At 33.1% G+C, this 13,539-nt stretch overlaps 1 pseudogene; it reads right to left on the bottom strand.

Annotated features, from left to right (window-relative positions):
- Positions 1–549: 549 nt before the first annotated feature.
- On the bottom strand, positions 550–1,481 carry LOC143675648 (olfactory receptor 5AP2-like; annotated as a pseudogene).
- Between the last annotated feature and the right edge of the window lie 12,058 nt (positions 1,482–13,539).

Raw genomic sequence — 13,539 nt, 5'->3', positions numbered from 1 at the left:
CAAGGTAACATAGAGCATGCTGAGGGTCTTAAAATAAGCACATTTAAATATCTAACAGTGCTCAGAGTTACCATTTAAAAATTGAAGGATAATCCAGGTATAATCATGCAGCATTACTATTTGAGCCATGCTTCTTTGTGTGAGTAAAATTTGGAAAACTAAACTACAATGTGCACATATGTACACAGAAAAAAAGAAAAAAGACTCAGTGAATTGCACTTATTTTCTTTCACAAAAAAAGAATTATAATATGTCAATGGTTTACCCAATATTGGGATACAAGGTTATGAAATATAGGAGATAAAGTTAAAGATGAATATGCCACTGAACTAAGTGCATAAAATTTCAACATTAAAATGATAAATGTACATAATATAAATGATATGAGAGTAACCTGACTCAGGTACTAGGCTCTGGCCCCATTCTTTTGTTGAAGACTTATTATCTGCAGATGTGGGAAACGTTCACATTAAATTGACTTTTCCACCAATTCTAACCATACAAGATTGAACATTGTTGAAAGGTTACCATATGCAATTTCATCCCTTCCTAAGAAAGTAATTTCAGGCTATTCATTTTTCTAAGGGCACTTTTGACATCTTTGTTCCTTAGATTGTAAATCAGAGGATTCAACATAGGTATAATCAATGTATAGAACACAGAGGTCACTTTGTCAATATCCAGTGAGTGATCTGTGCTGGGGCATAAATAAATGAAGATTAGGGTACCATGGTATATAGTGACTATGATCAGGTGGGCAACACAAGTGGAGAAGCCTTTCCTTCTTCTTTCTGCAGATCCTGTCCTGAAGATAGCTGTGATGATGTAGACATAAGAAAAAAGAACTGCTAGAAGACAGATGGCTTCAACAAAACTAGCAAAGGCAACCAAAACCATGTCATGCATGTAGATATCAGCCCAGGACAGAGAGAATAATGGAGAAATATCACAAAAGAAGTGGTTAACTTCTTTGGAGCAGAAAGACAGAAGAAAGGTGTTAGTAGTGTGAATAATTGAGCTCATGGTGCCCCCTAAAAATACTCCAATTCCAAGCTGGCAACAAATCCTCTTGGACATAATAACAGTATAAAGCAGTGGGTTGCATATTGCAATGTACCAGTCATAAGCCATGACAGCCAAAAAGAAAGACTCTGTGTCAACCAAAGAACAGAAAAAAATATAACTGTGCAGCACACCCATTGTAAGAAATGGTTTTCTTATCAGAAACCAAGTCCACAAGTAATTTGGGTGCAATGACAGAAGAATGACATGCATCTATGAAGGACAGTATGCAGAGGAAAAAATACATAGTGTGTGCAAGTAGGAACTGGCTATGATTAAAAAAATCATCCCAAGATTTCCCCATTATGGTTACAGAGTAGATGGAAAAAAACAGCAAAAATAAGACTCTGAAGTTCTGGGTGGTCACTAAATCCAAGAAGAAATAATTCAGTCTTCACAGTGGCATTCTCCTCCTCCATCTCTTTACAATATTCCTAGGTATATGGAGTAATGACAGAGTGATGATGATGATATTAGTTAATAACCTGGACACAAACAAAAAAAGGTTAAAAGAAATAGAGCAGTAGTTCTAAAATTCATTTGGGCATCTTAATAGCATGTTGGCATATAGTACACTGCATAGGTTTTCAAATATTTTAGCAGTGGAATCCTTCATTTATAAAGTAGTTGCTAAATTTAATATCCCCTATTCCTTAAAGCTATTGGTTTTCATGGTAAATGGCACCATCATGAAGCCAGCTGCTGAACTCTAAAACTGGGTGTTCTCCATAAATTTTCAGCATTCTTTTTCATTACATCTAATGAACAACAATTCCACAATTAAAATATCCCATTTCTGTCCAATTGTACCATTTCCAACACCATGTTAGTTAATACTTCCTTCACCTCATTCCTAGACTGTTGTCCTAATCTCTTTACCATATTCCCCATGTCTGATCTTGTTGGAAGCAGTTCATTTTGCCATCTCCTCCCATGATACAGTCCCACAAACTCCCTCTAACACACTGAAAGCTTGTCTCCATCAGCACTGTTGGAGCTAAGGGAAAGTTTCCACCTCTGAAATTAAGTAACCTCACAGGTTTAGGGATTGAATAGTAGACAGATGACTTTGTACAAAGGGAAAGGTGCTCCATTTCTCAGTTTCAGCTCTTTGAAAGAGAACAGCTCATCCAGCATAGCACAACAGAATTTGAACTATCAACCTGTCTCCCAGAGCAGCTGCTTTTTCAGAGTGCTGCTGTATGAGCCTTGTCCCTCAGAGCCCTTGAATATGCAGTTTCTTCTGACAAAATACCTTCCAAGTATCATTATTCTCACACAACAGCTTAAACACTATCTTTTAAATGAAGTCTTAACTGAAAAAACTGTAAGTAATCACGCCATTATTCTCTATCAGTACATCCTAGTCATTCTCTACACAGCACTTACTAAATTTGTGATTGCTTTATTATCATCTGTTATGTGTTTATTATTTGTCTCCTTACTTAGACTGTAGAACTTGTGAGAGTATAAATGACATATTTTATTTTCTATAACCGTATAAACAATGTCTTGTATAATATCAAATGATTGTAGACTGTCAACTAGTAAAAATTAAAGAACTAAGTTATAACTCCTGATATATAAACACTGAGCCTGAGTATATGAATCATTAATGACAATAGAACACTGATTTACAGCTTCTGCAGCAACTAGCCCAGGAATTTAAACCACAGCTTTTGCAACAACCAGCTCAAAAAGGAAGTATTTGGTAAATGACTTCCCATTTCCCTAATTAAGTATCAGGTGAAGTATTAGGGGTTGAGGACCAGAAGTTCTGTATTTCTCACCTTCAGGTATGACTTTGCCTCTGAGGAACAATGAAATTTCTTGGAATATGTTGAAATCCATTGGTTAAAATAGAAAAAAACAAACAACAAATATTTTGAATGGAATAGACAAGTGACTGAATCTTGTCATTAAACTCAGTATATGTGAAATAAAAATTAATCTGTAAATTTCAGTTTCTTCATCTAAAATATGAGAGCAATAGTACTTTCTCCTATGGACAGGCTCTTTATAGTCACAAACTGTTCCAAAGTGGCAACATAGTAACTTTGAATCAGTCCAGATATATATTTTATTTTTCCAAGCTGTGTTTATAACTAGAGAAATTTTTATGCTTGTCAATTTATTATATTCAACCCAGCATATTGTACATCAGTGATATTCAGGAATGTTTTTATGCCCTCTGTAGTGAAAAATTATAGGTCTTTGAAATTGGTTCATCTAGCCATCCATCAGTATTTAGGACCCCGTGAATTGTGTATAATTGATGGCAATGAAAATGATACTTGTCCATAAACATATATCCTTCCCAATAGAGAACAACTGATTTCTCACCCTCCTATGGAAAAAGCCAATATTTGTAAATGTTTTTGTATATTCCTGATCTGTAAAGGTGTGGTTCTTTGAATTCTCCTTGGTACCAGGTGTAACAGTTTAATTCACTAATGAATTCAGTACAATTGTTGATACATGTTCTTTGTTTTATATTTGCATGTCACCATTTTAAAATTTTACCTCTTTTCTTCTCTCTCACATTTATTTTTTAATATTTCATAGCTATTTCCTTCAATTATTTAACAGCTATTTTAATGCTCTCTATTATTTTTAAGAACTCATCATCTTGTCTCACTCTCAGAAATGTATTTCTATGTCACAGATGACACAATAGGGTAGCAAATACATAGAATAATCAAGCCAACTAAAAGTTTGTTAATTCCCCTGTTGCACCCTTCCTTCCACCTGCTTGCTTTTTTGAAGGGAAGATATTCCTCCATCCTCTGAGGATAATTCCCCCAACTGTGTATACAATGCCAGCTATTTGCTTTAATTCAAAAACTTATGTTATTACTCTTTCTTATATTTTCAGCACATAACAATATTTGTCATTTCTCTCTTTAAAAATATTGCCCTTTATCTACTGTATTCTAAATTCCTTTTGAATGGAATACTTTATTGCAATATTCCCTTAGAGGCATATACACAGCTTTCCACCTTCCCATTTCAGCCTACTGAGAGATGACTTTTGGCTCGACAACTTAATTAAATCCCTTTTTATTCAACAGCTCAAACTGTGCCATAACCGCCAAATCTAAAGAGTATTATTTCATAAACAGTGCACTTTACTTGATTTTTCCTTTCAATATAATAGTTTTGACATCTCCTTTTGTCTTAAATTCCCACCTTTCTTGGCATCTAATCTCCTTTGTTGATTTAATTCCCACAGTTCAATATAACCCTAGTCTACCTCAAAGGACTGTTGCACTTTCTTAGAGAGTCATTATTGACTTGCTTCTCTTCTCACCATATACAACATCTCTAGTTAATTTTGTCTTTTCTTAAATGACCAAATGCACAATGAAAACTTTCATATTTCTATTCCAAAATCATGGCATCCAGCTCATACTTATTCCTTATAGGGAGTCAGTACATATCTAAGTGACAATACTCATTTGGATGCCAAATAGGTACTATGCAAATTTTAGCATGTTCAAAATAAGATTTAAACATGTAGGAAGACCCTACTTCCAACCACTTTTTCTATTCTGTTATCCCTATTTTGAAATATGTCTCTATCACCTACATTGATGATATTATTACCGAACAACGTCTATGGATTCTTTTGCCTGATGCACTGAATAATCAATTCCTGAGACACCAAGATTTCAAAGAGAGAAAGAGTTAATTACTGCATGTGTGGTAGAAGAACTGACATCCTAATGGCCCAAAATCTATCTCCCAGAGTAGAGGATTTGAGGTTTTTAAGGATTCTAATGGGGGAGGGAAATGAGGTCACTTCAGATAGTAAATTCAAAGCAGATAAGAAAACAGTGTTAATAGGAAGTTCAAGGCAGAAAACAAAACATTGTTAAACAATGCTAACACAAGTTGAAAGGAAGAGGGGCAGAGCTATCTGTCTTTCAATAGCAGAGCTTAGCAGAACAGAAAATAAACATTGTTAATTTAAATTAGCATAAGTTGAAAGGAAGGGAGGCAGAGCTATAGAGCTAGTCATCTTTCAGTAGCAGAGCCTAGCAAATATGGTTTACAAATGTGAGGGGCTGAGGCTAGTTAATGGTTGTCTTCATTAGCATACGGTCTACAAGAAAATGACCAGGTAAGGGGCATAACAGCTCCTACAGTCACAAAGGCACCAGACAAGAGGCAAGGGCTTTTACAGTCCTTTAAGACATCCACACAGCTCAATTATAGCTTAGGACTTTCAGGTATACCCCTGTCTGCTCCAATATCCCAGAAAGCAAAAGGAACAACTATATAATGATTCAGTAATCAAAATCATCCTTTGAATCCTTATTTCTCAGTTATAATACAAATAAGTTACTTCCCCTAATGGAAGCTTACCAAGAACCATTGACTCAATCTTGCAAATAAGACAAATATCCAAACTTTCTTTACTATCACTGTCATTCTTTTATTTAACATCTGTTTGCTTTTTTCCTCATTTGAAGCTCTTAATTGGTCTCATTCCCTGGAGTCCCTATCTTCATTCATGTAGTGAAATATATCCATGTACCGCTGTCTAAGTAAGAATTGTATAAAACAGATTTTTTATTATGTCACCTTCTTAACCACTTCAATGATTCTGTCTCCTCCAACCTCAGAATTTAAATACCATTTCAATTTAAATTCAGCATTTAAAATAAATTTAACATTTATTTATATTTAGTTCCATTTTTATCTGTCATTATTATCCAAGAACTTGATCTAACAATACCAAATCTTAGCATCATGCCCTTATCCCAATTTGTTGCAGACTTATAATAAATCTAAATGTTCTTATTAAAATTGTCTATAAATTTAGAGTAAATAGTGTATATGAATATTTGTTATCTGAGCAGAGAGAATGAAATATACTACAACATTTAATGATTAAGAATTTTTAATTCTCAAAATTCATTTTTCTACCTTTTCTCTGTTTCTGCTAGATAAATTTGGTGAATTTCAAGTAAGTTGGCCAGATGATTGCATTGAGTTGCAAAGCTCTGACATAAAAGAGCCAGGGTGGAAAAACAAAAATTCTATATTATTGGGATAATAACCATCTCCAATAAGCATTGCCTCCACAGAATGTGAAACTGAGACAGAGATACCAGAATGTAAAAAGGAGATTAATTAGGTGTCATTATTTCCTAGAAGCTGAATACACTGCATTTGATATATAAATATTAGTATAAACTAAGTTGAATTGTCATTTAAGGTATATGGGCAAGAAAAGACAGGTTTAGTTCTTTCAACACAATAACAAAGACTTATAATGTGTTGATTAAAAGCATAGACCCTATAGACAGAATACTTGGATTTACATCCCAGTTGTGCACTCACTACCTTTTTGACTTTGAGCAAATCATTAATAACACCACTGCTCATTTTCTGATGTGAAAATTGTATATTACTCTAGGTTCAGCATCATAATCAGGATTAAAAGAACTATTACTTATCAATTATTTTGAAGAATGCTTGTCACATACCAAAAACTCAATAGATATTAGCTGTTATTGAACAGTTGGGCAAAGTTTCAGCTTCACCAGACATTATTAATTATTTTAGTATCAATCAGTACACCATTTGATCTCTGTTAAAAAGGGGGGGGCTAATTGGAGGTAGCTCCATGGTAGAATTCTCACCTGCCATGTGGGAGAACTGGGTTCAATTCCTGGTGCATGCACTTCACAAAAACAAACAAACAAAAAAACCAGGCAAAACAAAAAAACAAACAAACTAAAACCCAATGAATGATGCTGAAATAATGGGATACTCATATGGAAAAAAATAATGAAAAGTGACCCTGCCATACCAAAAAAAGGGCCAATTGAGGAAAGCAATCATGATTGAGCTCTCATAGTCTTTTGGATTTCTGCTTTCTTGAGATATATATGATTTCCTCTTTAGAAAATATCAACAGTCCATTTGTTTCTGTCTACAAACATGGGAGTAAAGTCTGTAAACTGGTGAAGGAGTGAATCAATGACCACTGCTGTGAAGGTGAGAAATAAAATTATATCCAGTGTTCAGAAAGTGAAGGGTAGAAAGAAATACTTCTTTGTTGTACACTTCTATATTTTTGTAAATGTGAAGAACAACCCTCATAAAATTAAATATTAAAGGAAAAAGCTCATCTTTAGGCCCAGTACTCAAATAAGTGAGATGTCTGGGCCATGGGACAAGGCCATCTCTCCCCAGAAGGTGGCTTTCCACTAAAAAGTCTTATTGCTAATCACAGAATTGAACATTGGGAAAAAATCAATTAGATAATTTATATCGAGGAGTACTTGGAATGATCTTTCAAGGAAGTTATAATCTTTAAGACTGAAAGAATTTAGCAGAATGCAGAAAAGTTGTCTGAGATGCTGGATAGAACAATGAAAGGAAACAAAGGAAAAGCCTACTAATATTCTCCTACACAATTGCCAGCTTGTAAGAGAAATTCTGAAAACAATTTACAAGATGATACATTTCTGCAGCAAGTTCTCTATATTGAATCCTATCATTGATTTTAAAATAGTTTTTCTATTCTCTTAAGGCCAGGCCCCCTCCTCAACCTGTCTCATTACTTGTGTGTCACCTGTTGGTATCAATACATTACAATGAGGTATAATAAATAATATTGTATTATTTATGGTGTTATTTACAGCTAAAGAGAATGGGATTTGCATTTGGATTCCTAATCACAGACCATTAATTCTGACAGTCACCCTATGAATAAAATTTGCTAAATATGCTTCTTTGTTTTCCCTGTTTTTGTTACAAAGACATTGAGCATTTATGGCTTTTCTTAGCCCAGGCATGCTTTCTTTTAGAACATCAGTTTCCTCTGTGTAAAATGAGTGAATATGAGGAGATGAGCCATTAGAATGCAATCCAGCTCTAATATTCTAAGATTCTGTCAGATTACTTACTAGTTTAATACCTTTCTTTCATCCACTTTTTTATTACACTGTTAACAGCCTCAGTTCCTGTTGTAGTTGGAGAATCAAATTTGTCACTGAGAGTCAAAAGTAAAAAATAAGTTCATTGCAAAATTTATCAGAAGTCATTTGGGGCATGTATTCTGTGTTCATGTAAGAAATTTTGCCTCCCATAGGAAGGCTGTATCTCCTTATGAAAATGCAAGACCTTTTTATCTTTTGTTCTGAGACTGTTGAGAGCATCTCCATAATCCTACATCAGATTTTAAGACCCTAAACTCTGATATGCAAATCCCAAAGGGCAAAGATTTGTGAGCAATTATTTAAGTTCTATTCAGAGGTTGATTAAACACAAAATGAAAAGATGTAATGTGTTTTTCTATATCTTGAGAATGCCCAAGAGAAGTATATATTGGCTTAATTGGATTATAATATTTGTTGCCTAATTTGGTTTAACCATCTCAAAACAATTGAGTATGAAAATTTTTTAATATTCCATATGAAGAGATAGTGGTATAAACTGGGGGAAAACAAGAAAATTACCTAGCTAAAAATTGAGAAAGAAAAAGATCCTGATATTCAGCCTGTCTACAGGGAACAAAGAAACTAAAGAAATGTGCTATGGAAACTAAAGAATGTGCTGTGATTTATTTTTATCTGTGTTCAAATTGATTTATGGTAACCTAAGGTCAGAGCAGGTCAAGGAATCTTCATTCAACCAATATGTATACGACATTCACATTTGGTGAGACCCTGTCCTAAGTATAAAACAAAGTTGGATAATGTGAACTAGATATGATTGATTTTTCAAGTACAGAATACTGAATAAGAGAAGGGGAGAAAAAAACAATTAATTACACGGAGAGACTGATCAGACTTGGAGATGTGAAAATTAAACTTAGAGAGACTAGATTGCCTAATGAATATATATATATATGGCTGAAAAGGCATAGTTGTTTTAGGCTAAAATAACCTCAAGGGACATGAACTTTATTCACTGATAAATAAGATATTTACGGTTAGTTGTATTTGTCATCTTATAGTTCCAATTTCCTTTCTAAATAACTTAAACAAAAATGGGAATTTATTGTTGCTCTAATTAAAAAGCTCTAATTAAAAAGCCTGGACATAGAGCAGTTAACATAAAATTCAATTGTACCAAAGTATAAAATCAAGTGCATGTCTTTCAATGGCTCTTACTATTATTTCTTCCTTTATGACTTAATTCTCAGGCAGAATCTCTCCTCTTGGCAAAGAGAGTTATAGTTGGTTTTGCTGTAGTCTTCCCTGAGGATTCTGCCTTGGCAGAAAGATATTCTTTTTAAATACTTCCAGTAAAATTGAGCTTGTTGTCTCACTAGCCTAATTGTACTTGCTAGAAACCAATCACTGTGACTCTTGGAGATAATTGTTGATACATGCCCAAACCCAGAGTCAATGCAGAGACAGAGCCCTGTAGTGAAAATGGAAGAGGTGCAGATCCCTTCAGGAAAGCTGAGATTCTGTTTGCAAGGAAGTTGGAAATCCATATTGTTCCCTAAAGTTTGTAAGTAAGGGTTAATTGTGATTAAGAAAACCCAAGAAGGAACAGATGTATTCCTTCTTTGAAGAATTCTCAGTGCTCATTCATTATTCTCAAGAAAGCAAAGTCTTTACCTATGAAGTGATATTTGGAAGCTTTTTGTGAAGCAGAATGTAATGCACACTGTCTCTTTTTCTAACAGCATAATAATGAAATAAGGAGTTTTTATATTTAGTACACCCATATCTCAGAAGGATCATGAGGCAGGTAGTTATCCACACTAATGAGGTACTGTGTTTTCCTGAATCCCTAAGGACAAGGGCAATGTAGATTCTAGATACTCCAAATACATCATTTATACAGGTAATCAGCAATGAAAGTAAAATACAGAACACAAAGTAAAGGTAAAAACAATAATAACAATAACAGACAATTTACTCAATTACAATATGCCATATGCAGCATTAATAATTTAACATGCAAGCTATTTAACCATCATGATAATTTAACAATACTTAGAATATTATCTCTATTTTCGATGTGAGAAAAATTTTTAAAATTGATAATTATACATTACAGAAGAAAAGGTAGAAAAAGAACATAGCAACCAAAACATGACTAAAAATTATACCTACGTTTCAGTTTGCTAAAGCTGCCAATAATCAATATACCAGAAGTGGATTGGATTTTTAAGAGGATTTATTAAGTTACAAGTTACAATTCCAAGGCTGTGATAACATCCAAATTCAGGCATTAACAAATGGATATCTTCTTTCAATAATTTTCTCCATATCTAGGACTGATTTTAAATAAATGGGAATAATGGGTCTTCCTGAAATTATATTTTCTACTCTACTTCAACAAAAATATTAAGTGTGGATTATTTATTTTCCCAGAGCTAAAGAGGAAAGTTTTCTTCCAAATATTCTAGCAGATAGTCAGGAAGTAGATTGTGGTAAAAAGAATAGAAAGATCAAAAGAAGATATTTCCTTTCTTGAACAAGATAGTTATCATGTCCATAACTTTCCATGAACAGCTTAAGGGCACATTGACTCAACCTTCAGAATTAAGGTGATATTTAGAGAGCATATCTATGGTCATTTAAGATTCCATAAAGGAAAGTGGTGTGAACAAAAGAGGAAAGGGGGAAGAAAGAGGGAAGACATAAGGAAAATATATATCCCTTTCTAAAATCTGTATTCTTTCTTATGCTAAAAGATGTTATCCTATGTTCTGTGTTCAGATGAAATTGTCCCAATTCCCACTGATAACATGTAAATTCCAAAAGAGTATTTAATGTCATAAGTATACGAGAATAGGGTTTCTGTTAAAATTTCTCTAATCAGAAAAGCTGAATTTGACAGTAAGAAGGGCACGGTCATCTTTAATGAATTTTAAAATTATCATTGATGGTGAAAGAATATGAAAATTTTTACACACATGGATTACATTTAAAATTGAGTGACACTGTTATTAAAGAAAAGCAACACAATTCTCATCTTTGTTTCAATATGATCAAATTTAAGGATGCTGAAAAATGTATTAGTCTAGGAAAAATGAATTTGTCCATGGGTAAATGACTACTTGAAATAAAAAAGGAATAAAATCCATCCCATCAATATCATTGAGAGATACATTCCTAATTTTTATGTTTCTTTGGAAATTTTACCAAAATTTGCAATTTAAGTTTTGAATAGTATATTTATAGTATACTATAGGTAATTATAGCTGAACTAATATTTCAATATAGTAAAAAAACCAAAGAGATTTATTACCACTGGAAACAAAAGATCAATTTATTTATTTCATTATTGTTGCACAAGAAAATGCTACTCTAATTATAAGGGATATAATTTTGGGTAGCAAATGAAATTTAGATATGAGTTCAGTGATAAAAAGAATTGGGATAAAATATGAAGATCCAGCATTTCAAAGGAGTCATAATGGATATCAGAAAGCTATAGAATGTACTAGAGGCTAAAAGTTTTTCTTTTTCAATTTAAACTTATGCTAAAAAATAAATATATAAATCCTATGCTGCATAACAGCTATGGTAGCTATCACAGGTAATTTGAAAAGTAAAGTTAGAGAATGGGAGAACATTGAAAAGTGTTTTTGCCTATATGTTATGTAGCTAACAATGTCATCCACTAATGTTAAAACATTGTTCAGAGAATTTAAACTGTATGAATCTCCATTTCCTCAGAATATAAATTAAGAGGATTCTGTCTTCCTTCACAAAATTGTAATAATCTTTTGTCAAATTATGGGAGAATATAAGTATTTATTATTTCAAAAGTTTTTTCATTATTGATTCCAGTCAAGATTAATATAATTTGGTGGGCCGCGGTGGCTCAGCGGGCAAAGTGCTTGCCTGCTATGCCGGAGGACCTCGGTTCGATTCCCGGCCCCAGCCCATGTAACAAAAACGGAAAAACAAAATACAATAAAGCAAGAAAATGTTTGGAAATGTTTCCCTTCCTTCCTTCTATCCTTCCTTCCTTCTCTCTGTCTTTCCTTTAAAAAAAAAAAAAAAAAAAAAAAAAAAAAAAAAAAAAGATTAATATAATTTTTCTGTTATTTTTCACCTTTAGCCCAAGTATGTTAAATATATTTATTTTTGAATGAAATTTCAAATGAAGTCAAAAGCATATTGGAAAAATTACTATTTTTGTATGGGCAAAATGAAAAACCAACAACAACTTTATATAGCTTCAATGAAATAACTTGGAAAGATAATATGAAAAGATAAACCTGATGTTATAAAATTAGATACCTAGATCTATGAAAGTCAGAATAAATATTTACTATATTTAGTAATTAGAGTTTATTTAAAACAACATTGAAGTCCAAAGAGGACAATAGCTATTAATACTTATGACAACACCACTCAGTTGTTTTACAAACACTGCCTAGAGGCTCCTGAAAGAGAGACTTGAGGTTATGCCTTTGTACAACCTGCCATAGTGGATTAATGCATATTTATACTGATTGTCACATCTTGGAAAGGAAGCACAAAGCAAGGAAATAAACATATCTCTGTTTTTCTTCTCAACATTCTGAGAACTAGCCTATTATTTCTAAACCTCTTTTATATCCTTACATCCTCCACAGTGGAATTCTTTATTGAAATAATTTAAAATACTAGTTACATCTAATTCAAACGTACACATCCTCAAGCACCTATCAGGATATTTTGTATGTATGTGGCATAAAATAGTAGCTCAAAATATCTGTCAATCATTGACTTAATTAAGCATTCTTACCTCTTAAATGTGGTTCAAATTCTTTCCCCTGCATTAAAATTCATTCTTGCTCCTCTGTTTCTCTTAATATCTTGCTCATTCTTGAAGGCCAAGATAAAAAGTCTTGTCAATTATGAAGCAATTCCTCCTATATCACATGTGGACTCAAACACTTTCTCTCAGACAACCTTATTATGATATTCACTATATAATACTTTGTAAAATAGTTATTTTATGTTTGCCACAGTAATACAACTGGATTTTAAAAGATTTGAAGGTGGAAACTCTCTTAACTGTCATGTATTTTGCTGTTGCAATAATAATTTGGTTGTTTATCAGCACCTACAACCTTCTAGTACAAGGAAAGAAAGGATGTCAGAAATAGCATTCATCAAACATATACAATATAACATAAGTTATCTACATTTTATTTTGTGCTATACCCCCTTATAAAGTAAGTCATATCTAAGTTTTGTATGTAACAACTAAGGCCAAGGTAAAAAAAAATTGTTTGGCTTCTAAAAGAGAGGCAAGTATAATCATTTTTACCTAAAATTTATGTTCTTTTGTTTTTGCACGGGCAAGTACTGGAACCAAACCCGGGTCTCCGGCATGGCAGGCAAGAGCTCTCCCTAGTTTATGTTCTTTTTATTGCAAAATATATCTTCTTTTTGAAAATCTAAAGAAACCTTTAAGAATGAATTACTCATGCATTGTACACTCACAAACTCAGAGGTGTTATGAAATATCTGAAGATGAAGTCTGCCTATGCATGAT

Source organism: Tamandua tetradactyla, chromosome 3 (assembly GCF_023851605.1).
Source record: "Tamandua tetradactyla isolate mTamTet1 chromosome 3, mTamTet1.pri, whole genome shotgun sequence".
NCBI classification, from domain to species: Eukaryota; Metazoa; Chordata; class Mammalia; order Pilosa; family Myrmecophagidae; genus Tamandua; species Tamandua tetradactyla.
The sequence above is the reverse complement of the archived record's forward strand: the minus strand, read 5'-3'. Positions and strand labels throughout refer to the sequence as shown.